The sequence below is a fragment of the Haliaeetus albicilla genome, chromosome 7 (assembly GCF_947461875.1).
Source record: "Haliaeetus albicilla chromosome 7, bHalAlb1.1, whole genome shotgun sequence".
Lineage (NCBI taxonomy): Eukaryota > Metazoa > Chordata > Aves > Accipitriformes > Accipitridae > Haliaeetus > Haliaeetus albicilla.
Genome location: NC_091489.1, coordinates 4,759,784 through 4,786,650, shown reverse-complemented (window position 1 = coordinate 4,786,650; position 26,867 = coordinate 4,759,784). Strand labels below are relative to the sequence as shown.

The following is a 26,867-nucleotide window of genomic DNA, read 5'->3' as shown; positions in this document are numbered from 1 at the left end:
TTGCCCTGCTCCTCATGTCTTGTATCCAAAGTCTGTTGTTCTGGATAACATTTCTCCTGGGGATGAAGTGAAGCATCCGGGATCTGAACCATCTCTGAAACTCTTCATAATATCTGTCATCCAGACTTAAGAGGCATCAAGCAGCTTTTCAGTGCCCAAAGATAAAAACAAGAATCAGTCTGCCAGTGATGCCTGAACTGAAATTCAGGCATCTGAAATAGGTTCATAAATATATTCAAGCAATTTCAGATGGCTAACTAATGCACAGGAAATACACTCTGCTTATTGTGTGAAGACAGAGGTATGGAGCAAATCCATCTGACAAATTATCTCCACAGACCACTCAAACAGCTCACAAAAGCATCTATCTCACTAGGCAGGCTTTCAGACAGACACTAGTATTTTGTGTGTTTTAGTAGCACAGCTGCTAATCTTTATTCATTTATTTGTTTTCCTTACAAAGGAGTACAATTAATTTTTAACCAGCCCATTATTAGCTTTCAGCACCTAATCCTCAGATCAAAAACTGCTTCCAAAGTAATATGAGGGAGGAATTATGAAACACAAAATAATGAGAAAATCAGATAGTCAGTGACTTAGTCAGGCTTGAAACAGATGATCCCCCTCCTGAATTGAAGAACTGGTACTGAAAAGACAGTGAAGGTATGAAAATAAAAATTAAACAAAAAATTAAAAGGCAGCTGAAAGCTTTCCCTATTGAGAGGGGTGTTTGCAGAGCACTTTCCACTGTCTGTCACAGTGACAGCTTCAAGAATCAATAGGAGAAAGGAGAAAATAACATGTCAGGATATTTTTGGAGACTGGCGAGGCTTACAGGGAAATTCCTTTGCAGGCAAAGAACAAATATTTATTGCCCTTGCTTTATTTCTTCTGCCCACTCCAAGACACAAAGGGCTCTTGCTCTGATCTCTACAAACAAGAGCTGACATTCATCCTCCGATCTTTTGCCCAGGCGTAGATCAGTGCTGAAAGTCACCAAGAGCATAAAAATTATTCTTTTTTTTTTAATTTGGGGGGCATTAGTGGAAAACACCAGCACTAGAATCAAGGGGAGAACATAACTGGGGTTGGGTTATGTCACAAAGTTTGCTGAGATTCCCAGCCAGGGATATTGAATGCCAAAGATGCAAATGCTAGTCCATCCTGAACTAAATGTCCAGCCTGAGAATCTGCTCCAAACCAAGACATGGAGAGATGCTGTGCAGATCTGGTCCAATCGGAAGGTTGCTGTTCTGACAACCCAACAATTTGTTCTCCCCTTACAGTGGAAAACTTAGCCAAATTCAGTGGCCGAATTGAGTTTTACCTGTATTTAAGTCCACAGGCACAGTGTGAAACTGGAGACCCATAGCAGCTGACACGAAAGGGAGATCTCACTTGTGTTCATATGGCCCTTGGAAGGGCATAAGATGAGTTGGTCTCACACTGGAAGGCCACGGATCACTCTGTCCCTAACTCACCGCTGCCCAGCTCACTTCCCTGAGTGCCAGACACACAACCAGACCCAGCAGCAGATCCATCAATTGGGTTTCTCTGTCAGGTAGCAAATAGCATGTGTAACCTTCTTCTCCATCAGCTGATAACAGCATGGCAGTGTAAGCTATCCAATAACATAAATGTAACCTGCATCTTTCCTTCGTGTACATTAAGTCTGTCCCTCAGACATAGTACCAAGCTGGTTACCTTCTGTCATGTTTCTGCTTAATCTATATGTCAAATGCACAAGCAATAAGGCTTGCATTGAATTCATCCTAGTCCTCCTTAAATTTGGACATTTCCCATTCCCCACATCCTTCTCCACACAATAGTACAGTGTCTTTCAGAAACCTGTGTTATTCCTTTGACAGTCTACAGTCATGTTGTTTGCTAATCTAGTATCTAATTGCTTATTACTCACTCTCAGCACCCTTGTTATTCCAGTTGCACAGCTACAGCCGGCATTTCTCAGACCATTGCACAGCTTTCCCGAAAGCAGCCAGGGTATTTGTTTCAGTCACAGGAACTGGGAGAAAGTCCATGACGTTGCTGGGGAGGGATGAAGACACCTCTGAAGACCCCAGGGACATAGCACCAGGAGCAGAGAGACAACCCAGAGGACAACCCACTGAACTCTCCCCCAGAGAGCTTTGGAGAAGAGGTCATGCTTGTTCATCCCTGGATGAACTGGTGTCTCACACCAGGACTCCTTTGGAATTTGAGGCTCCTGGTCTGCAGACCATTAGGGACAAAGACATTCCTGGAAACCAGAAGAAGCTTTTTCTCCCCACAATCCATAGCTGCTGAGTTCCTGCCCCATTCAGGTGAGATCTGTAGGCAGGAGTTCACCCTTGTGGCAGCTGCTCTTTGAACTTCTTGATAAGGTGCAAATCCTGAGTACCACCTAGGCACACACTTGTAACATGGCTGCTCAGCACAGGGAAGTCTATCCATGCTTGAAACGTTTATGGTTTCCTCCTTTTGCTTCTAGCCAGCACAACCCCAATTCCTGATTGCTCCTCACAGCCCTGCCTGATGAGCTTTGCTTCCTTCATCCCGCCAGGTCCCCTCAACGCTCCGATGTTTCTCTCTGCAGCCACATTCATTTTGCAGGGACACCTGTGGGCACCCAAAAGCACAAGCTTCTTTTTGTTGTTGTCAATTTCCCAAGAGGAGGGAAATCTCTGGAGCATGAAGCAGTGGCTGGAAAGGTCACAGCTCAGGGGTTCCTTTCACAAATGTAGAGGTATAACAAGATAACGAATTGCCAAATGCATTGAACAAGTCCTCCCATTTGCTGACCCCCTCCTCCTTATTAGAGGTAAGAGAACAGTTACCTCTTCCCACCCTTCATCTGTCTAATTTGGAATGTTGTCTCTTTTATCAGCTTCCTATATCTGTTTTGACCTCTCATCATGGCCACATGATCTCTCCCATGGTGAGGTGGAAGAGGTAGGGAGAAAGCAGCATTTCTGTATTGGGACTGCAGCCTTGCGTTGTGTGGAGTGGGGCTTTGGTTTAGAAGGACAAGTATGTTTGATGATAAGATGTCCTCATTTGCTAAGCAGGACTTCTCAGCTTCTTTCACCTGCAGATGACTGATTTAGAGGAGAAGATGAGGTTTTCTCGCAGTGGGGAGTAGCATTGTCAAATGTTTGGAGCTCATCAGGTGAAGAGCGCTGTCTGTTCTCCAAGCAGAGAGTACCTCAGCCCTTTGCTCCAGACCTCAATCTCAGGTGCAGTTCTACGAGAACAACACTTTTCTTGTTTGCATCTTGCTAATTTGCATGATTTCTGTCCCCTCCCCCAGCTGCCAGACTCCCACCACCACCACAGCTCAAACAATACATCGGTGGAGGAAAGCACCCCCCATCCCAACTAGGCTGGCAGAGACCTGTGACAGCCCTGATGAGAAACTGCTATTGAAGTACTATTTATTCCACTGCAAAACCCACCCTCGCTTTCACGGCACATTCAGCAGCACAGCTTTCAGCAGCTCTGCAGCGTTCAGAGTTGCCTCCTCATACTGGAATAAATACGAGAAGTGCACTCAGGAACAGGACCTGCATCCCATCGTGTTTTGCTGCATTTGCTCATGTCACAAATTCAGGCACTTGAAAGCTGGGAGGGCTGAGTCATCCTCCTCTTCTTGGCTGCCAAACACAAGCCGAGGGATTTTGTCTATTTGTTTCTCCTATAAACTCCTGGTGATTTTTTTCCTCTGGCAGCCTACTTCAGAGCGTGCTTTCATCGCGGGTTCAATGCCGGTAGCTGGTGCGAGCTGCCTGCGTGTGTGCCAGCGCATGGGTTTGGTTTCTGAGCTTCAGCTGCAGAAAGGGGGTAAATGGAGCAAGAAGAGTGAGGCACCTCACCAGCCATGCGGGCTTGTCGTGGTTGCCTGGATGGAGGTGTCTAGCATGTTAGATGCAACAAGGTACTCCTCAGCCTTTGGTTGTCTCTTTAGAAGACTGTAATATTTCCACTGGTCCTATATCATGTTTTCCAGCCCCAGGGACCTCACAGATAGCTTGCAGCACCTCAGACAGCAATAGCCACCTGTGTTCGGGCAAATGAACTCAATGTGTCTATTTTAGGCAACCTCTGTTGAAGCCATGTGGCACCAAGGAAGCATTCCTGACCCAAAACAATTGAAAGTTTTGCTGAAATACTTCCATTTTCTGCCAGATAGTCCAATTCTACATCAGCACCTTCCCAGTCTCAAAATGTGGCATGGGAAAACACCCTGTTGCCCTGGCTCCAGATGCGTCTCCCCACTTTCCAGTGATCCTCTCGCCTCGCTGTGCCTCAGATGAAGCCACGGGAGGAAGGTGATGGCAGATGGGAGGGTTGCTTTTTTGATTCACGCTCCACAGCTTCCGAGCTGCCAAACTTTGTGGTTGTCATGCGAGGAACATCATCATGCTCAATGGCTGGTGGGCGGCTGTCTGGAAGTGGAGTGGAAGTTGTTTGTGGAATATGTAATGAGGATTATGTATATATGCAGTTCACCCAGAGATTGGCTGTGCTTGGCATCTCGCAAAGATGCAACCTCCTTCTTGTCTCATTTTGGTTTTCTTAAACACGGGAGGGCCCTTCCCCCACCAAATGGAGAAATCAGGATTTATCCTTCCCCTCTCCACCCTCTCCATCAAATTGAGCTTACTGATTCAAGTCACAATATTTTAGAAATGATAATCAACTCTGAGTGTCTTTTCAAGTTGCTTCTTGATTTTCTAAGCCGGGAAAAGCAAAGATTTCAAACTAAACTGCAAGCGCAAATTATACCCCCCCTGCTTCAAACTGTACTGGATTTCTAGCACCATCCCCAATTGGTTTTTGATGGGACCATCAAGATTCATGAAAGGAAGCAACACAGATTTCATTTTATTGTCTATTCTCAGTGCTGCAGCCTGACATGTCAGAGCAGCCTTACAAGACAGTCAGTGATGGCAGAGAGACACTCGAGGCTTGGGGCTCTCAGCTCCAGGCTAGCAGGGTGAAGACATGCCTGTGCCCATCACTCAGGGTTTCTAAAGAGCACTTTGCTTCCCGTAACTACATTTGCAGATAGTTGACAGGAGGAGGAAAGTCATTTTTTCCTCAAATCTGGAAATCAGTCTAAACTTGCAGAGCTGGACTAGGACACCTGAGCCATCCTGCCCCTAAAATTCACAATGCACTTTTGGGGGCAAAACTCCATTTTATTTTGGAGCTGGTTTATTCCTATGTCCATATGTGTACTTGTTACGTAGGCAGGTAGGAAACCTCTGAGGTGTCTGCAGGAACTCAGATTCATATTTCAAACAACTTTTCTGCTGAAAGGTGTTTCAGGGATGAATCAAGTCTCACTATCCAGGGCACAGGAATTATTTTGGCAGTCTTGGGTATGAGGAATGCTCACACTTTCCACCACTTCAGCTGCTTGCTGGGGAGCGAGGGCAGCTGGTAGGTGTCTGAGATGTGCAATGTCCCCCCACAGAAATGAGTGAATAGTGGGATAGTTGCTCCATCTCTTCTGTTTCCTTCTTCCTTTTCAGTTAGCTTTTCCTGGAGGCTTCAGTTTCTCATATTGTGTCCTATAAATGATCACTTGGGGCTTTAATGTGCTCTGTGTAATTGTATTATTTCCAGAACAAGAGTCAGAGGTTGCCTTTGGTTTTTCTTTTAAAGTCTTTTAAGAAATAGCTTCCTCTCTCACAAAAACACTAGTCATTTTTTTTCCATAAGAACATTAACTGGGTTATTTCCAGACTTGTCCTTTGATGAGGTTTCATTCCTTTGTACATCTCCAAGGAACAGATACTGGCAGTCTTGAAAAGATCTCCAATAATATTTATTTTTTGTATATGTGAAGGACCAGAAAAATATGCATGTATGACATGAGAGAAATAAAATAATTTTCAGTCCATTGGTAACTAAGGAGGTTGTTCAGCAACACCTGATAGGAACAAAACTTTATTTATATAATTACAAATTGATAATCTGAGATAATTTTTATTCAGGAGTCTTCAAAAAGCTGGTCAAGGAGTTCTCCAGCATGCTGATATTAAATGCTAATGAGTGAGAAATCCTTCTTATGGGGGAACTTGCAGAAGTTGATGGAGCACTGTGCAGAGAAGACAAGCAGGATGTCCCAGACCAAAAGACATTGGCTAAACAGGTGCCAGTCAAGGGCCAAATAATGGGAAAGTTGATCATGGGATTCAGTTAATTGGGAACTAAAGGTGGGAATGTCTTGCCGTTGATTGATTGAGGCTGTCTCTGGTCAAGTGCATTTTCTGTCTCACACATTGTTGATAAAAGTACCTGCTCTGATACAGTAGATTTTGATTTCTGAAAGGCTTTTGGCTTAGTACTGGTTAAAAGATTAGCACTGAGCCCAAAAATGACTTTGTGTGCCCAACCGGACTGAGAAAAGCTATTACCCTTCCTGACAAAGCCTGGCTTGCCAGTGCTAATGAAGCAGATGAATAAAGAGAGCTGACAGGAGGAAATCCCCTTTGGGTGGGATGTTTCTGGTGGAGCGCTGCAGAACTGCAACCAGATGCTTCCCTCCTGTTTGATCACCACTGCTGAAGCAGATAGAAATTCACATGCAATAAAGTCATGAGCAAAGCTTGATAAATTGGTGAAGAGCAAAGAAGAGAAGACAGGCCAGTGATTACAAGTCTCCCATACAATAAGCCTGTTCTAATCCATCTGTTTATACCTCTTCCTTGCCTTCACCTCTCCCTAGAAACAAAGCTCTGCATCAAAGGACAAGCCAGGCTTACCTATGGGGGTCTGTATCCTGGCATTTGACAGCTCAGAAAATGAATCAGGCTACATAAGCACCAAATACCAGCCTTGCTGAAAGGGCTGGAGGCGATACCTATCTGCATCAGAGCCAGAAATGGCCAGCTAATAAATATGTGCTTCCCTGGCTCTGCCTACACAAGCAGCTCAGGTGTTGCCAGCATTTATAGTCTTTAAAAGGTGAAAAATCAGAAGGGACTGAGAGCAGGGACCAGGCATGATTGGACACCTAGAGAAAATGCCATACCGTGGGAGATTTAAAAAGCTCAATATGGTTAGCTGATCAAAAAGAAAAAAAAAAAAAAGAAGTCAGATTGAGAGGTGATTTGATTACAGTGAATAAGTGTTTCCCCGTAGAGAAAATACAGGGTACTCAAGTGCTCTTGAATGTAGAGGAGAAGGAATCAGTGGTGAGGATCTGAACCGGGGCAGCTTTGCATTGGAAATGAGGCACAAGTTTTTTCCCCCCCGCAATGAGCATGACTAATCCATGCAACAAGGCACTAGCCATCCTGTTGTTTCCAGAGCAAAGCCGGATGCCTTTCTAGCAAACAGGCTATGTCCAGATGAAATGATCAGGCTCATGAGCTTAGAGACGTAAAAACTGAATAGTGAGTTTGCAATTCCGTCTACATGCAACAGGCTCCAGTGGGGCTGGAAATCATAGGCTCAGCTATGAGAATGAGCCCGTGGTTGGAGCAGCCCAGAGCTGGAGTTTGTCCAGCAGAAAGGCAGCGTCCTCGATATACAACCTTTATCCAAATTTAGGCTTTCTGCAGAAAATGGAAAAAAATTTAAACACCAAAAGGTTGTGGGTTTTTTCCTCCAGGTGAGAGGAGTGTCATATTAGGCCATTTACCTGTGCTGCAGTGGTCCAGGTATGGGGAACTGGACGGAGATGTGTGCACCTACTCCAAAAACTCTGCAGAGAGCAGAAGGAGCCCAGCTCCTGCCTTTAGCATCCTCCTCTCAGAAACATGGGGCCATTCCCAGATTTATACTCCAATACTACACATGCCAGGTTAACTCCTGCTGAGCAAGTGCCATCCTGGTGGGGAACACACCGCAGCCGGGCGACTGTGAGTGACTCAGCCTGAGTGGGAGAATGTGCTGAGTAAATGGCATTGGGGGGGATGACTCACGGCGCAGGAACGGGGTGGGGGGATGTCTGCAGGTCCGAAGGCAGCACAGGAATATGCCATCCCTGGCAGTGGTGGATGATATGACTCAGGAACAACTTTACCTTTTTCATCTGTTAATGAAAAGTAGAAGTGGGCCAGGTTTGAAATACCTGGGAACTGAAGCCCTCCTTGGGCAGGGCTGAGTCAAACGCTGATTTAGCTCGTTCCAGCTATTGCAGCTGTGGGTTTTGCTGCTCCCTGGGATATTTCCCTCCACTTTTTCGGAAGTAGCATCTACGATGAGGGAGAAATTCCTGCAGCCTCTACTCAGGACAGCTGCCAGACAGCACCAGCCTCCTCCTGTTTCGAGGAAAACATTGCATTTCTCCACGCATCGCTTCCCCAGCACCTCCGGCTGCACACCGGGACCACCCGACAGCCTCTCCCAGTCCTCAGGACTTGTAAAGTGGTTAAAAAAAGATGCGTGTCACTCCTGCAGTGAAAGCAAGTTCATCAGATACATGCTAGAAACAGCATAAAACTTCACAAAGGAGCTAATATACCCCCTTCCGGAGTGCCGTGCAGTTTAAATGAAATCTTGACGACTAATTAAAATCCCTTCATCCATCTCATAAACATCCTGGAATCGTTTTTCTCCCTGACTGAATTATTTAAGAGTTCATTCTCTTAGGATTCAAAATGGTTGTTTTAGTGTTCCATTACTGCAAGTTCAGTGCGGTGAAAACCTTTTGGCCTCTAAGGAACTTCGTTTGTATAATAAACCAATAAAGAGATGCTGTTGCTCTGCATTCAGACAACTTCCTTCGGTGAAACCTGCCACTGGTCCTGGAAACCAATAAGGCAGAGCCTTTAGGGACGCCTCTCCTGCACTCATGCTGGCAGAAGTGAAAGAAAATGAGAGAAGGGGGGCAACTAAAAGTTTCAGTCGGTTGCCCCATCCACTTGACTAAGCAGACCCAGAAATTGCACCTCCAGCACAACCAAGAGCCTCATATGGGACTGGGAGGGAGTGAGGAACGGGGTGAGGAGGAGGCAGGAGTTGCTTAATTAGGCACCACGGAAAATAACCCTGGGATCATGGTCAAATGGGTCAGAAGATACAGCTCAGGGGACTTGCATGAGATAACTGCACCGTCGACCAGGGCAGCCTCTGCTAAACTGCCCCACTGAACTCCCAGGTTGGTCTCTTCTGCACCTCCAGTTGAATTTCAACCATTTAGAAGGTGGCAGCTGGACACAGTGGGACACTGAGGACCGTCAGGGCTGGCTGAAGCCCCCAGAAAGCCTGTTTTGAAGGTCTGGAGTCCAGCCACACCTACTGGTATGTGATGGTACCATTGGCACCATGCAGCCTGCTCAGAGGATGCTGTTCAGCCTGCTGCAGCAGGCCCATCCGTTGGGAAAGAAACTTCTACACTTACAGCTTAAGCTGTATCTTGACCTATGGCTAGACTTCTTGCTAGCCCAGTCTTTCAAAATCTGTTTCAAAATCCTCCCCTATTCCTTTTTGTGACCCTTTTGGTAGGTCTTGACCCATCAGCAGACAGACCGATCTTTTCAATTCAGGCAAAGCTCCACACCCACAGCAAGAGACAGGCTTACTTCATAGAAAAAAGCAAAGGACTTCCCAGCTGCTTAGCTTTTTGGCCCATGAATGATGTCTTTGGAGCACACGTTCCCTGGGTCAGGTGAGTCTGTGCCAATGGCAAGAAATGGTGCTTCCAAATGACTTTAATAATGTGGAGAAGTGATTGAACAAGGCATTTCACATGAGCACTATCACTTTGCCTGTCTCCCATTCACTCTGGAATTGCTAATCATGGTACATCAAACGCAATTTAATTTCAATTACAATCCCTCTGATAAAGCTTATGGCTTCTTTCCCCATTCCCCTTTGCACACCCTCATGCATTCCTGCTCTCACACACGACACAGCACAGAGCACTTTCAGAAAAGAAAACATCCAATATATTTCTGTTGCATTAACAAAGCCTTTGTGCTGGCGTTATCTGTCTTTCATGCATATATGGCGCATTGAGAAAGTAGGAACATTATTAACCAAACATTGCTCATGACAGTAGGAGTTAATAGATTCCCATGGGAAGGAGACACAGTTCTGACTTCAGTCTGACGCTCTGGAGGAATCAGAAGGATTGACTGGCACTGAGCTTGGAAAGCTGCAGAAAATTGTATTGAGGCTGTAGAATCGTTACGAAGGCTCTGGCTAGAACATATAATGGGTATTTATCTATTCTGCAAATGACATCTGCAAGCCTTCGTATGTTCAACAGAAAGCAGGAGAGTCAAGGGAAGAAAGAAGTGTTAGGCATCTGCACAGCTCTATGGCAGCCCAGAGCTGGAAGACCAGGGAGCTGTAAGCAGGAGGAGTTACACAGTGAGCAAAGGCAGGGAAAGGGTGAAGAATTGAGGGGGACAACCCAGCCTGGGAAGTACCCTCAAAACCAGGGGCATTGGAGAAAACCTGGAAAAGACCAGAGGGGATGAGGCCGTTGGCCAATGGCAACAAGATGTCTTTTTTTTTTTCTTGGCTTTGGTGTGCATGGCTCAAAGCCTACTTTTTAATGGTCAGACAAACTTCCAGATGATGAATCTCACTCTGCAATCCCCCTCTCCTGTATCCTAGGCCTGTGTCATGGTTTAATCCCGGCAGGCAGCTAAACACCACGCAGCTGCTCGCTCACTCCCCCCCCGCGGTGGGATGGGGGAGAGAATTGGGAAGAAAAAGTAAAATTTGTGGGTTGAGATAAAGGCAATTTAATAGGACAGAAAAGGAAGGGAAATAATAATAATAATAATAATAATAATAATAATAATAATAGAATTGGAATATACAAAACAAGTGATGCACAGTGCAATTGCTCACCACCTGCCAACCAACCGATGCCCAGTTAGTTCCTGAGCAGCAGTCCCCTGCCATCTTCCCCCTAACTTATATACTGAGCATGACGTCTTATGGTCTGGAATCTCCCTTGGGTCAGTTGGGGTCAGCTGTCCTGGCTGTGTCCTCTCCCAACTTCTTGTGCCCCCCCAGCCTGCTGCTGGTAGAGTGGGGTGAGAAGCTGAAAAGTCCTTGACTTAGTGTAAACACTACTTAGCAACAACTAAAACATCAGTGTGTTATCAACATTATTCTCATCCTAAATCCAACACACACCACTGTACCAGCTATTAGGAAAAAAAATTAACTCTATCCCAGCCGAAACCAGGACAGCCTGACACATGTACGCACATATATGTGTGAATTTTATAATTAATTCCTATGTTTAGCCCAGTGGAGCTTTGACTCTAGCACTTGCACTTTTTTTTTCTTTCTATTTTGCAGCTGCTCCTGTCTGCTCTAGAAACCTAGTTTGCTTTGGAAAAGAACATGAAATGCTGAGAAAACAAAAGCAGCAATTAGCCACACGGCCATGCACACAGTCATTAGACCATGGGAGATCAGAGCCTCCCTCCAAAGAGCAAATTACAGCTGGTGGCTTCGTGGGGGCAAAGAGACTCAGGCAGCTTCCAAGGAATGTCACATGCAGGGTTATTTTCATTTCAGCTCCTTTTCAGTTTATTGCAATTGTCTTTGATTTGGAAGATGCTCTTTAAAAGAATAATAAATGGGAAGCCCGAAGTTTGCAGTCAGTGCAAGGGAAACGATAAAAACTAAATCTCCAGGGCTGGAGGCAAGCTCAGATAGCTCAGGGCTGTGTGCTTATGGGCTACCTGAACCCAAGAGGTTGCACAGGCAGACCACCACCAAGAACAGCCTTGGCCTTTCTCCACCACACAGGGGCAGGGGAGTGGGGGCTGTGCCCTGGCTGCAATGTGGCTGGATCCCCCCCAGTGCGAAAGGATGGATTTTTGAAGAGGTTACTGGCTATTTTATTGTGTGCCAGCAGAGCACTAGATCCTTGAGACTCCCCAAAAACACCCTAGGTGTTGTCTAGGAGGACAACCTTATAATTTGTCTCTCTTCTCTCCTGTAAAGAGAAAAATTTGCATTTCTCTTGCAAGAGATCGAAGGGAAGAGAGACATTGCAGCACACTGCTTTCTCTCTCACTCCTCTGTCTCTCTTTCACCCTTGCTTGTTCATTTTCTCTCTATTCCCCTCCCCAATACACCTTCTTCCTTCTTCCTCCCTCCCAACACATGAGCTCCCAGTGTTCCGGACTTGGCCCCAGCTGGTTGCAGCCCTTTGGCACTTCTCCCTGAAATAAGCCGGGTTTATTTCATATGCAAATACTTTTCAAATTGCAGCAAAGCCAGGCATCTGCCTCCAACTGAAAGAGCTTTTCAGTAATGTGACTTAAGCTGAAGTGTGAGCCTCACCGGAGCTCAGTACCTGGCAAGTGAAAATGGAAGTTGTCAGGAGACAATTACATTAAATCCTCACAAAGTGTGAATAGCAAATGACCAGGCTGCTATGAAAAAGAGAGGGTTGAAGATACAAATTTCTTCTAAATACCATTTCTATAGATTTTTGAAGATGAACTATAATGAAGAAAAAGAAAAACTATAATGAAAACTATAATGAACTATAATAGAAAAAGAAAAAGAAAAAGAAGAAAAAGAAAAAGAAAAAGAAAAAGAAAAAGAAAAAGAAAAAGAAAAAGAGAAAAAGAAAAAGAGAAAAAGAAAAAGAGAAAAAGAAAAAGAGAAAAAGAAAAAGAAAAAGAGAAAAAGAAAATCAAGGGTGGTAGGAGAAGCATTGACCCTTTGGGTGGAGAAGACAGCCTGGTTGCCTCCAGGTGGTTGCAGGCAGGGTGGATCTTTCACAGAGGACATTGGGGTCACCCTCCTTGCTCGGGTCCCCAGTGGCACGATGTTCACAGAGCTGGTGAACCCAAATCCGCCTGTGTCTGAGCTGAAGAGGGGACGGCGTGGGTGTCTGCAGACACCGTCTGTGGTGCAGAGATGTGAGCTCTTCCAGGGACGTCCTTTGGCCTGTCTCAGGATTCAGCCCTAGGACAAGCTGAAACGTGACCCAGAAGTCCCCCAGACATCCTTTCTGACTTAAATTATTCCGTGATTCCCCTAACTTCATGTATTTAGACAAATTCTTACAGCGGTGACTTTCTTATTCAGCAGCTGAGTGTTTTACGAGCTCGCCCTTGTCTAGAAGTGAGTGAACTGGTGCTGGAAGAGGACCTGAGTAGGAATAAATCCCAACCTGTGGGTTTGTGGGGGTCTGCTAAAAATGAAATCAAAGCTTTCCACTCCTCCTGTAATGAGAGCTGCTCCATTGGCTTCCCCAAGTTCCCTTTTTTTCAGCAAAGAGCATCTTAGATCAGGGCAGTGATGCTTGAACGGTCAGTGGGGTGGTGGAGCCAGCGGGGTGCAGTGAATGGGACCCTGCTGCTCTCTCCGCATGCTTGAACGAATTGGTTAGCTCTGTCACCGAGCTAACCCACACAACCTTTTCAAGAAGCTAAAGGAGAGCATTGGAAAGAAAGCATGTGGGAACTGACAGGTCATGCTTTTATGGTCATCAGAAATTACTTGGCTGGAAACGCTGCCCACAGCAATGTCTGGAGCAGCCTCAGCAGCCAGGGCAGGAGCGATGGCACTTGCTTAGCCTGCTCCTGGGACTGTCTCATGTCCTCCGGCATGGCGTGCTTTTGTCAAGTCAATTAGGTGCAGAAATACTCCACTTTTCTAATCCAGCAAAGGTCCCCCCAGGCAGTTGCCTGTGGAGCAGAGCAGTTATCACAGCTGGTCCCACACTGCAGACTGGCAGGGCTCTCCTCTGCCCATCTGCCTTCCCCAGGTGCTGTCGCTGGACCCCAGCGCCCTGCCTGCCCGCCTGGCACTGCTCACCGTTTTCCATCTGATCCTTTAGATTTGCTCTTTGCCTCCAGCAATTCCCTCTGCAGAGGCTGCGGTGCTGTCAGCCTAGCTGAGACAAACAGGTCTCTGTGCTGTTTGCAAGGCAGCTACAGCTGCTTGGAAAAGTCCTTCCATCCCAGCCCTTCTTGCGGGACAGCCCTGTGAGGTGAAGCTCAGCCTGACGCTGGTCCCATCACCATCGAGGGAAAGTTTGGCATCCAGTGACATGTGCTGGTTTGCAGCGAGAGCGTGCTATGCCCACTGCATGCAGGGGAAAAGTGGGGCCCAGTCCTTGGAAATGGCAGCTGTGGCTTTAGATGCAGCGTTGGGCACATGTCCCATCCTCACCTGCTCCACCAGCAGCAGTCCTGGGGGCGTAGAAGGGGACAAACTCAGCCTTGTCCATCTCTGCTTTCAAGAGGTTGGTTGGACTCTGCCTTGCAGATCATCTCTGTCATGAGTAGAGCTGCTTTCAGTCATTCCTTGGGCCCTCTGAGTCATTCCCCATGTCTTCATTTCATCTGAATCCAGCCAGTCCAGGCAGACAAAGGATGTCACCTCCCTGGTCTGTTGGCTCCAATGACCTGCTGGTTGCGAGGCATCTTCCTCGTGAACACACTGTGGTCCTTCAAACCCTCACAAACACAAACAGAAAACATCTGCAAATCATAGCGGAATGAAAGCCTGCAGTTCATGTATCACTCTCTGCAATGTGAGAACCTTTTTTCTCCTGCTGGTACCAACTCTTGCATCCCCAGGGAAAAGCTGTTATTGAAATAGTGAAGCTGGGGAAATAAGTTCATACATACCGAGATATATGCAGGCAGAGAGAGAGAGAGACATCTAATTACTTTTTTAGGACCAGCTCTTTTGCTGCTGGGATCTGACTAAGATTTCTTGGCTTCCAGGTTATACCAAAGAGCCCAATGATGTGTTGTAGCTCACCAGCATCCCCTAGACCAGGATTTGATCCTGCGATCCTGCCTGGCTGGTTTCCTTCACCTCCAATACTCACGAAGCATCAAAGCTGGAAACCCACCACCCACACCCCAATTTCAGAGCAAATGATGATCCGAAGTATTTACTGACACAGCCAGGCTATCTCCCCCCATGCATCAGTGCCAGTGACTCTGGTTTTATTTTTTCCCCTCCCTGAGGTTTCTCAGTGTCACGGTGGAGCACAGGGAACCTCTCTCTACAGCTCTCACTCATTCACACTCTCTCTGTGCTGCTGCATTTAAGTGGAGACCTAATGCATTGCAGCAGGGAGCTTGTCACAACATATTAGCAGGGTATCTCTGGATAATTCCCTTCCATCAGCTCAACTACATCTCGTTTTCCAGGAAGATTTTAGGAAATGCTTGTATGCATTATACAAGGCTCAGGAAATAGCTCTGACTTGCTTTGCAGAGCTTTCACACAACCTGGCCGGTACTTCACTCGCTGCTTTTGATGCATTCCTTGAGCTGATTTTTTTCCCCTGTACCTATCTGATGACTTTCTTCCCTCTTCTAGCTTTGCCTTGCTGAGGGCTTGATTCATCTGACCTAAAGCAGCTGTCTTGTTTGGGGTGGGAAGAAGGGACCTTAAGGTGACTGGCCCCAGTGTCGAGACCTCCACAGTGACAGATGACGACCCTCCCCCACCAAGTAATATAAAAGTTAAAACAAAATAAACTGAAAGAACAATGGAGAAAGATGTGGTTTTGCTTTACAAAATATTTCAGTGCCTTAAAAAAACTCTCCCAAGCTCAATACCGGGATGCCCTTGGGCCTTTTCCCCAATGAACCCATCGTGATCACTGTTTCCCACTGAACAGTGTTTCCCAGCCCGTGAATCATTTTGTGTTAAATAATCCCAGTCACCATTACAGGGCTGGTTAAATGGCAGGCAAACATCCATAGATCAGTCTGTCTCATCCTTACAGCACAGTGATTACAAGGAAGATCTATCAGCTGGATAATGTCCGCAGAGCAGCCATTAAGCTGACTTGGGGCTGATCCAGGTCCTTTGGCTGGAATAAAGAGGTTAATCACACAAACTCGTTTCACGACTATTACTTTTGTGGCTCAAACTCCCTGTGCGCCTTCATCACAGCAGCAGAAACACAGTACAGAAGCCACTGGGCATGTCACAGAGGACATCCAGGCTCTGGGCTTGTCCTGCTATTGGGAAATGGGATGATTTCAGCTTCCAGACACTGGATTTAGGGATAGAAATCTGGTTGAACCCTTGCCATAGTCCCAGGATCCCACAGCCAAACCCTGGTCTGCATCAGCAGGGTTTCCCTTCCTGGCCCCTGATGGGAGCTGCAGCCCTATAAAGCTCATGTTAGAATAAAACCTGAGGCACAGTCAAGCTCTTACAGAGATTCACATGAAATAAAAGCACCTTGAAGGGACCAGAGCAACCCCAGGATCTGATGGGATCACAGGGAAGAAGGGCTGATCTCAAACAAGATGCACAGGCTCCTTCTCCCCACCAAGCTAAGCCAAGTGATTCTGGTCCCTGGCTAACTGAGCATGCTAAATGATAATAACAGAGTGAGAATAGGAAAAAAAAAAAACCCCACATTGAAGACTGGAAGAAAAACCACAGCTCATCAAGATATCTCTGATCCAAGCAATACTTAAAGCCCAGGTAAAGTTTGACAATATTAATATTTTTCTGAGCACCCAAGGTCCTTGGCAGAGGTCAAACCAGAGCTTTTTTGGTTTGCGGTGGTAGACCTCTGCTCTGAGAACAAACCCCTACTCCTTGATGGGTGTCACTGAGAAGCAATTTGCCTCTGCAACCCCCTGAGCTTGTAAAAGCCAAGAAAGGTCCTGGATTGCCTCAGGTTAGACAGGATTGTATCAACAAAGCTATCTCATTGCAGCATAAACATAATGGCTGTGCAGGTTATATCCCTGCATGTTTTGCTTCTTCCCTTGCTAAAAAATTATGTGTGCAGACAGCAAAGCCATGTCTCAGCAGCCGAGAGGCTATTTACTCATCTGTCTCTCTGTACTCCTTCACCCCCTGAAAGTGGCAGGATGTCCCCATCACGGCAGCCCATGCCATTCCTGCCAGCCACAGCAAAATCCAAGCCCAGATGAAACCTGCTCAGCGGCAGGTATAGCCCAAAATACAGAAAATTCATCAAAAGACTCATGGATCAGCAACGAGCTCTTGCCGGCCAGCTGAGCACCCCTGTGAAAACTGGCGGTTTTTTCTGGGCCCCCTATTTTGGTCCTTCTGGGATTTATTTTGCAAACGAGAAAGCACTTGCGTGTGTCACCTTGGTAGCACCTACAGACTGTGCAGTGACCGTCCCCGCGCTGTCCCCGCCGGGCTGGCAGCCCTGGGACACAGCCCCACACACAGCAGCAGCACAGGGCCTCCCGAAACCCCTCTGCCAGGCACAAATAGCATTTCCCATTTTCTTAAATTCAGCACGACTCTTCCCCCTGGGCTTGAAGCCGGCTGCTTGTGTTTGTGGTAAGAACCGCTGTGAAGTTCCTGCACACACATCGCATTGGGATTCTGCTCTGTAATTCACCCTGTTAAAAGCATTGGTACACTTTGCTTTACACATCCTTTACAAGCTGGGCTTTAAGCTTAGTTGGCAATATGGGAAATGAAAGCACAGAGGAGCCCCTGGTTTGCCCAAGCAGATTGCTCATAGGACTGAAAAACACTGGAAAAGGGCCTGATTTCCCAAACTGTTCCTGCTCTCCGGCAGATGCAGGCGGAGGAAGTTGCACAGGGTGATGCTGGTCCAGGTCCCTCTTGTGACGGAGAGATTGGCCTTTGGGACTCCAGTTTGTTTTAGCCCAGTTTTCAAAAGGTTCCCATCTGCCTGCGGTCTGCTCTTCCAGCCTTGTCGGTCTGCTGCTCTCACTGCTTCCCTCCTTCCCAGCACCCTCCGCTGTTTCGTGAGCCCTTCTCCTCCATCTCCCCATGCTCCCTATGTGCCTCCTCGGAGCCAGTCCCCATCAGCCAGCACCTCCTGGGGACCCCTGCGTACTCCCAGCCAGGCTGCTGGTGCTTGCCCCAGTTTGCTCTGCCCAAACTGGGAAGGGGAAAGTGGAACAGCTGGGAAATCCCAGCTCTTGAAGGCAGGAGCTGAGGAAATGCCAGGCAAGTGTAGACCCCTGCAAGCAAGCAAATGATGGATTAAACACACCCATGTCAGATTGCAGGACCCTAGAAATAATCCTGGAATTTGTCCTCTCCCCCGCTGGAGAAGGTCAAAGGGATGGAGATGCCTCAGAGAAGCAGCTCTCTGACCTTCACTGGAGAGAGGGATGTTGTCTCGAAGGTGCTGCCTGCAGAGCACATGTGAATTTGCTTGGGAGGCAGTTAGTGCCCTGGGAAGGGACGGGGTGCAGCAGGCTCCAGCGCTGGCTCAGCATGTTGGCAGCATGACATAAATCACCGCTGCTCTCCCTGCCCATGCTGCTTTGTCTGCTGAGAGCGCAGGACATGTGTTCTCTATAGGTGTACCACGCGGGATAATAAATGTCTGATCTCTGCCCGGAGGCAGTGACAGATTGACGATTCGTTTCGTTCTGACCTCCTTGCACATGGCACTGCTCAGGAGCTGAGGATTCAGCCACAGTGGAAGCCATTCGGACATAACTCAGCCAAGGACAAGGACACATCCCTCCTCTTTCAAAAAAATTTACCTTGCTAAGGCATTTCTTGGATCCTTGTTACTAGGCATCTAAGGACGCCAAGACCTTAGAGCATCTCTCTGAGGCTGGACCACGCTCCCATCCTCTTGCAGAGCCTTGGCTGTAAATGCCCAGCAGCTCAGTGTGCTCACCTAAAACCCCAGCAGCCCAGAGAGGCTTTTACGCTGGTCCCTGCAAGCATGGCTCGGTCCATAGGAGCAAAAGGAATCTGTGGAGGACACTCACAGACCTGAGCTGCTTGTACGTGGGGAGGAAAAGAGATGTCTTGGCAAACCCACCACTTACTAAATAACTGAACCTGTACAAGCCAAGCTTAAGAAGACAGGGCAGGTGACGCTAAGAGGTGCTCTTCTGGGCTGGCATTAGCTGTCAGAAAGATTAACCAGCACTAGAAATCCCAAGAGTGGAGGAGAACCACAAGTGATGTTACTGGAGACCTGGGTGAGCAGCCCGAGCAGCCGCTGCATTCACGGTCTGACCTGCTTCCCCCTGCCCTCTCCCCTGCCTGCTGCTCCACGGCTAATTTTAGTTTAAAGGGCTTTTATCAGCTGCCAAGCCTCCAGTACGCTCCAGGCATTCTGTAAGAACCAAGTCTCCTCCCCGTGGCTTTCCGAAGGGAAATATTCGTGAGGTTTTGAGGGCGGCAGAAGTGACAGCTTCCCACGAAGCAGCCGTAGCTCCTGCAATCTGCCCTTGGAAGTGCCCAGGAAAAATATCTCCTGGACCAGAACTTCTCTAAGGGCATTTCTGTGCCTCACTTGACCCGTTTTAGCACCTTCAGCTTCAGGGGAGACTCTCACCTGATGCTGAATGAGTCACTCCCACTGACTGGAAGGCTCCAGCTATTAAAAAGCCTAAATTTCCAGGTGGTTTATAAAAAATAGAAGATCCACTTTGGGGTTCTTACCCTTCTAGTTTGGGTGCCTTTGGGTCACATTTTCTAGTCTTCATTTCCTAATTTTCCTGTTTGAATGGAAGGTGACCATTCCTGCAGATTCAATATCTCAAGCCTGAACACAGACCAGTGTTTTGGGACTCAGTAAACCTGAGCAGTGCAAACACCTCTCTGCCTAGAAAGCAAGCAGAGCCAGTTCCTTCCCATGGGAAAGGAATTCATGGACACGGCAATGACTTTCTTAGCAGCAGCAAAGCTTTCAAAGTGCAGAGTGCTTCAAAGGCAACAGCTCACTCAGCGTTAAACAAGGCAAATTTTGCATTGTGCATCTTGCTGAGCACACCTTCCAGCTGCAGGTAGCTTTGAGCAGACCAGTGCACTGAAGTGCCAAGCTGGAGCCAAATCTTGCAAAACTAGTTAATTTAGATGCTTATGCTCAAGTTAATGGGAACGTGGAGGCTTTTGCTGTGTTGAGTCATCCTATTTAGCAACAAAACCCCAAGTAGAAAAAGACCCATGAGACCACATCCCTGCTTCAGAGTGGATATGATTGCCTTTCTGTAAAGCTCACGAGCTGGGACAACGGACTGTGCCAGGCAAAGCTGAGTGTGGGTTTCGTCTGCTCGCAGGTCAGAGTGCTGCCAATGCACCTTCTGCTGGCACACGAACAAAGAGGCAGCTCCAGCTGCTGCCCATTTCCTTCCCGTGCTTAAGATGTAAGCTTCCACTTATCCGTGCGGCTGGTTTCTGAGCCGCTTCTCTGGATAATTGGCAAACCACAAGCAGCAAGATTGATTGCAGAATGGAATTAGATGCTGAGGCTGCTAGCTGTACATCCCGGCCCTGCACTGGGGTCCCAGCACCCTGGAGGCTGTCATCCCTGCAGCAGGCAGAAAAAAGCAGGGGAGATGGATGGGGAGAGAGGAATGAGCTATAGCAGACATCTGTCAGCGCGTCCGTGAGGCTCTGCTGCTGGATTCAGTCCCACTGAATTGCAGCGCTGAGAGGTTGAGGGATGGCGTCCCGTCTCGTGGTTCAGCACACCTAGTGCCGAGCGGCTGGGATACGGCAAGGGAGGACTGCCCTTCCCCAGTGCACATCTGAACTGGGACATGGACTGGTGACCTCACACTGTCTGGGGCTGACCATGGTGAACTGTGAGATGAGGCTTTTCTGCAGCCCAGCATCAGCAGATGGAGCCTGACCCAAGCTGCATTTTCACTAGTGAGCATCATTCCTGCCAGCAGGCATTCCCTGGTAGCCTGAGGTCAAAAACTCCCCGTGCAAAAGTCTGGATGTGAAAGATGCCTCTAGCTTCATACCTGGCTCCATCCCAGATAGCCTAGGACATGCACAGAGGAGGTGGAGGAGTCAGGCTGCAAGGAAGAGAGATCTTCTGCAAGTGGGATATACTGCTTTGCAGAGAGGTGGGAAAGGAGGAAAAGCGGAGATTTTTTCTTCTCTCTTCTCTTCTCTTCTCTTCTCTTCTCTTCTCTTCTCTTCTCTTCTCTTCTCCATCCAGAAAAGGGGAATGCACTGCTCCAAAGGCAGCTCTGCCCTATTATTAACTGCTCTGCAGAAGCAATTACTGCAGTTGCCACAGCAATGCTCCGCATGTGTGGAGGGAGGTGCAGGCCAGCACGACTTTCCCATTTACACACGATGCCCACCATTAAGACATTCAAGAACATATGCTGAAGAGGGAAATATATCCCTGTCTAAACTGGATCCTCTTCTACAGATGAGCTTTGTGATTTCCTCTTTCCCCCTGTAATAAACTGCAGTCCTTTGGGTGACCCTTACTCAGCAGTTAATTATTCCTAATGAAGGAAAAATCCTGGCTGAGCAATGGTGGAGTAAAACATGCAGGAGAAATACAGTTAGCAAACTGTCAAGGACCTTAAACTTTATGGAATGAAGCATTATAGGTGTATTAATAATCTCTGTGCTTCTTATGGACCGGTGGACTTTATAGAACAAGAGAGCAAACCAAAAGACATACCAAGTAAATGACTGGACTTTTTCCCCAGCTGAAGCAGTGAGGACCTACAGGATCACAGTTAACATGTGCCTGGAGAAAAATACATGATAGAAAGAGGATTTTTACCTATGTGGCTAAATTATTTTATCACTGCAACTAGTAGGCAAGCTAGCTTTCCCATCACTTCCCACAATAACCACCTCATCTGTACACAGGCCACAGCTGGAGAAACAGAGAAGGTGGAAAGTTTTTGGACTCATCAAGTATCAGGAGATTGTCTGTGAGATTACTGTAAAGGAAAGATGTGCCAACATCCCCAAGCTTGCAAATAAAGTGGGCTCAGAGGATACAAAACTGGACAACGCTTTGCCAGACTTTTTTTTGGCTGCACGTGCAAGCCATTTTGTACCAGCACCATCCCCAGCAGCCACGAATGTTTTCCAAGAGCCACGTTCTTGGGCTTAGAAAGACAAAGGAGCGTGGCTTTGGAGGACCTACTCATGCAAAACACCTCAAACAACAGCTGAGTCCATTTTCAGGTTGCGTTACCCTGAAAGCAGATGGAGATGAGGCTTTGTATGAGCCTCGAGCTTCGAACGGAGCCATCCCCATATCAAAGCTCTTTCCCTGCAAGGCTGCCAGTCGCCGTCATGCCAAATGGCACGGTTGCTACGAGTAACAGCCGGCACCACCTCCGACACAGCCACCGTCTGGCTTCTTCCCATCTCCCAGCGCAATGGCCCAAGCTGGCTGGTGTCTTGGCATGAACCCACCCTCTAATTAAGGCATAAGAGAAGGAAGGGGAAACCTTCAAAGAAATCCCACCAAAAACCCTTAGAGGAAAGCTTCAGATCTGCCCAAGCAATCGCCTGATCTGAGTCCTCTTCACACAGCATGGTCTCGCTCAGCCTCTCAAGCCCATCTGCCCCGAGGGCGCTTCGTCTCTGCCCTTCGTGCCACCACAGAGATGCCTTTTATAGAATTTTACATTATGTTGGGATTTTTATTTTATTTTTATTTTGCTTCTTTTTGTTCTCTGCATCGAGGCCCTGTGCGTCATTCCTTCTGGGTTTTATTTGATTGCCTTTTTGGAGATGAGCAGATTAATATTTCATCAACTATACAGGGAATAAATAACCAGATTTGAAAGACATCCAGAATCTCTCCTGCCTTGACTGGCATTTACAAACCTGATGAGCGGGGAGGCATTTTTGCCACAAGCTGTTTCTGAGGAAGTCACATCCTTGCCGTGATCTCTGCAGGACTTTTCCATCGCCCATAACATGTCCATGCCCAAGATGTTGTGTGGTCATACCCAAAGGAAGGGTGTATCTGTTGCAGTATGTGCAACACTGTGGATGTGGCCATACCACTGGCAGATCCCCAGAGGCACAGGCATGTCCTCACATCAGCAAAGCTGCACCAGCCACGCAAGAGCATCGTGTACACCCATGCAACTCACGTACATCCATGCAACAGCATCACGTACAATGCAACAGCACCTTGCAAGGGAGGAATGGGTCCCTGTGCTGCTAATGCAGACACAGGCACCAACAGCATGCTGACAGGGTCACGCATCTCTCTGTCCCCTGGTGCATGAAAGCAGAGCGCTTTCGGCTGGCGGATTGATGGGATCAGTCTCCAAAGTAAAACTGTGGAGTTTTTCCCAACCACAAACTGCAGCATTTCATTTGATGGGAAATGCCAATCTGCTGATTGGCAAATTTCAATTGACTTAGCTAAAGCATTTTGATTGAGAAAAATAATAATTATGACTATTATTATGATTAGTTTAGCATTCTGCCTTGAGGTTTAATTAGCTGTAAAACAAAAGCTTTTGTGATTCTCTTCTATTCAAAATTGACACTTCCTCCCAAAAGAAATTTGAAAAATATGACAAGCTATTTTAAGAAACTCGGAAATCAAATGAGACGTTCATTTAGATCCCTGATCTTTGTGGGTTTCCCAGCTTCCTTGAGTTTGCTTGTTTTGATCTGCAGACACTGTTTCGGTGTTTTTGCTAACATGGTATCTCCTATTGATGCATATAATCCAGGGAGGGGAAAAGAAGGGGCAGGAGGGAATTATCCATGTACTGAAGGAATCAGTTGTTTGCTGCATGGAGCAATGAGTCAGAGCAAAACCCAGCCCAACTCGTGTTTTAGTTGAGTTTTCCTTCTCCCAGGAGGACACTGGTTTCTCTCCCTATATGACTGCATGGACAACTTCTGCATGTCCAGCAGAGATTGAAGGGGTCTGAAGCATCCAGAGGCTATCCCAGCCTTTTGCAAGGTCTTCAGGACCAAGAAACTTTTCTGGCAGCACAGCTCTAAGGTAATAACCGTTAAAGGATGTTGTTCATTGAGTAACAAGCCTTTGGCTTCCCTCCCTGCAACGTATTCAGCGGGTCTGTGGTTTAAGCTTTCCTGCTCTTCTTTTCAGAGCAGCCGTAAGGCTTGCAGGGACAAGGCAGGCTATACTGAGTGGTGAAATACGACAGGGCTACCCGAATTTGGGGCATGTTTATATGATGTAGTGACCTGGAATGAGGGAAACCTGGTCCCAGCAACCACTTTCTTTTGTCAGGCAGAATTTGAGAGCATGTTCTTCCCCTCACTCCAGGTCTAGGAGGAGGGAAAAGGGTCAGACACAGGACAGAAAGCCTGAAACTGGATTTTAAAACCAGGGCAAAAAGCAAGTCCCCTGGGAGAAACTTGATGTGTTGGGTTGGGTTTTTTCTCAGCCTGCAGCTGCTAACGCAGCTCCACGTGCTGACAGTCCTTCCTCCACCAAGTACTGCACTGAAAAGCATCTTCAGCTTCACTCGATTTATGCAGGAAAGAAACGGTCCCACACACTGGTAGGGAAACTGAGGCACATTGCTGATCTCAGCTGTGTTTTTAGCTGAGAAGACAAACTCTACTTTTCCATCAACCTGATCTGCATGTCCATGACACCAAGGATTATTTTTTTCCTGCAGATGTCCCACTTGGAATCAAAGCCCCATGGCCCACACTGCTACTGATGCCCCATGTGGGAAGCGGGGACACATGTGCCACATTGGTCCAGTGCAGGGACCGGCCCCAGTCTCGTCCCCATTGTGCAGGATGGATATATGGAGTTGCATGTTTTCCCCAAACAAGGGGAGGGGATGGTTGCAGGGGAGAATGTAGGAGCACTGCGGTGGTGTAAGTCGCACAAACAGCCCCATAGAGCAGCCGTCGTGGAGCAGCTCAGAAACAGGAGTGTCAAACCATATGCAGTTACGTAAAATAATAATAATATACCAAAGGCAGATAAAGTCAGGCTAAATCGCTCCTCTCCCTCCTTCCTGGAGATCTGATATTTCTCTTTATCCTCCCCATCCCTAATACCAATCTCCCACATTTGTCTCTGCGCCGCACCAAGGAGTTTGAGATTAACCATGACGAATGGACTGATTTCCTTGTCTCAGGGACTGTTTTATTTTTCCTTTGCCACATCTGACAACTTGCATTTTACTATAAATCCCCTCAATTAGGCCTTTCAAATAGCACTGCAACCATTTCCCTGATATATGGGGAAGGAATTCTCTTCATGTCCCTGGCAACCAATTCCTTGACTAAAAGTAGTTGATGTTCATTTTTGCTTTCCTTCCGTCACCCCACACTTTGGGCACCTGAGAAGAGTATGGCCATTGCACGTGTCCCACTCAGTGGCCGTGGGCAGGCTGAGATGGTCAAGGACGAGCCTCAGGGGCTCAGCGTGGAAATGGGGTCCCCAGTGCTCCCAGCTGCAAGGTGCCTTCTGTCCCCTGGGGTGCACAAAGCCTTGAGCAGCCCCCCAAAACCAGAGCATGGGGCTGTGTCCTGGTCCCACGATGCACTCGGTGAATGGGCTGAGTCCAGGCTGCTCGAGGGTGCAGGAGTTTTCTCAAGCCTCTTTTAGAAAATTTTGCATTTTCAATTAGGCATATTGAAGTGAAAGGTGACGCAGAGGTGGCTCTGGCGTGTGTCTCATCCTGTCACTTGTCAGGGGTAGGGGTGTTAGGAGACCTAAGAAACAAAGAGTTTCCTGAATTTACCAGAGCTTTGCATATTTTCAAATTTCTTTGCCAAAGCAATGACACAGTTGATTAAATCCAGCTAATGCCGGAAGATTTATGTCTGTGTTGTTTATTCCCTTTAATTACTGGGCCAGTATTTACCCTTTGGGGCCTGGGATGAGCAATTGGTTGCACCCACATGCTGGGATGCAGCCCTGGCTGGCTGCTTGTGCCTCGGTCCAGCAGATGCAGGAAGGACCTTGATCACCTCCTGCCCTCTTCCATGCTTCAGAGACAGAAAGTGGCTCAGCGAAGATGGATGGAGGCTGTGACCGTGAATCCATCAAGGGACACTGCCCTTCTATCGATCCGTCTGCAATATGCCGCGCTCTGCAGCCATTCCCAGAGGCAGAGCCTGTGGTTGGGCTGAAGAGGGGAGCACGGTCCAGCACCCCCTGAGAGGCTGTTGCTGGATGCACCAACATCAAGTAGGGGAAACATCTTTGGTCCCCCCAGGATTGTGACCCCCCAACGGCAATGTCTTCTGTCATCCCCTTCCCAACAACACACCTTGGCTCTCCTTATTTCCTTGAGGAAAGAAGAAACTGTAACTCGCTGCCTGGCTTTCTGCTGCCAGGTCACCATGGGCAGGTGGAGCCTGGCACTGTCCCCGGGTGGGTGCAGCAGCCACAGCCGGGACGACCCCCCCCCAAGCCTCACGTGGATGCACAAGGGATGCCCTGGAACTGCCCTGGCACAGGGGAGCAGGCTTCACTCAGAGAGAGATTCATCCAGCTCAGGGATGGACCCATGCCTGGCCACAGTGTCCCCAAGAGACAGGGGATGTGGGGGACCCCTCCCCAGGAGCCAGGGTGGAGGCTGCCAGGGGATGGCAGGAGGTGAGACAGAGAGGTACGACAGAGACCCTTTAAGGTCTGAGGGTTAGGCTTGCGGGGGGGAATGTCATTAGCCAAGACCCCAGGAGCATCATCCAGGCTCCCCTGCACCACCCACTGCTGCTGCCCACCCTCCCCAGGACCCATGTCCCCCAAAATGGTGCTCCCCTCCACTGTCAGTTCAAGCCTCCCTGCTCCTGCCCCATCACCTCTGCCCCCTCCACCACAATCCTACAAAGAAAACCACCCTCCCAGCAGCACCCCCACCTCCTCTGTGACTCAGTTTCCCCCCGTTATAATCAAGTGCCCCCGGCAGAGTCCCACTGCGTGGAAGGACCTACATCCACCTGCCCCATGCCCCCTCCTTGTCTCAGGAGCATCCCCCTCACAAGGAAGGTCTGAAGCCCCTTCCACCCCATCCTTATGGGAAGGGGAAAGGGGCTCTCACTTCCCTTCGCGTTCACCAGCAAAAGGGGCTGCAAAGGGTGACAGCAGGAGGGGAAGCATCCCCTTCCCCCAGTCCCTCTGCCAGAACCCTGGAGCCAAATCCCCGAATACATAAACCCTCCCGCAAATTGCAGCCCCAAGCTCTTCGCATACACACACTGGAGCCCACAGCCTC

At 47.9% G+C, this 26,867-nt stretch overlaps 1 protein-coding gene across 1 annotated transcript in view; it reads right to left on the bottom strand.

Moving 5' to 3' along the window:
- Positions 1-26,867, bottom strand: part of FTSJ3 (FtsJ RNA 2'-O-methyltransferase 3) — an 801,657-nt gene that overhangs the window by 643,730 nt on the left and 131,060 nt on the right. The window lies entirely within an intron of this gene.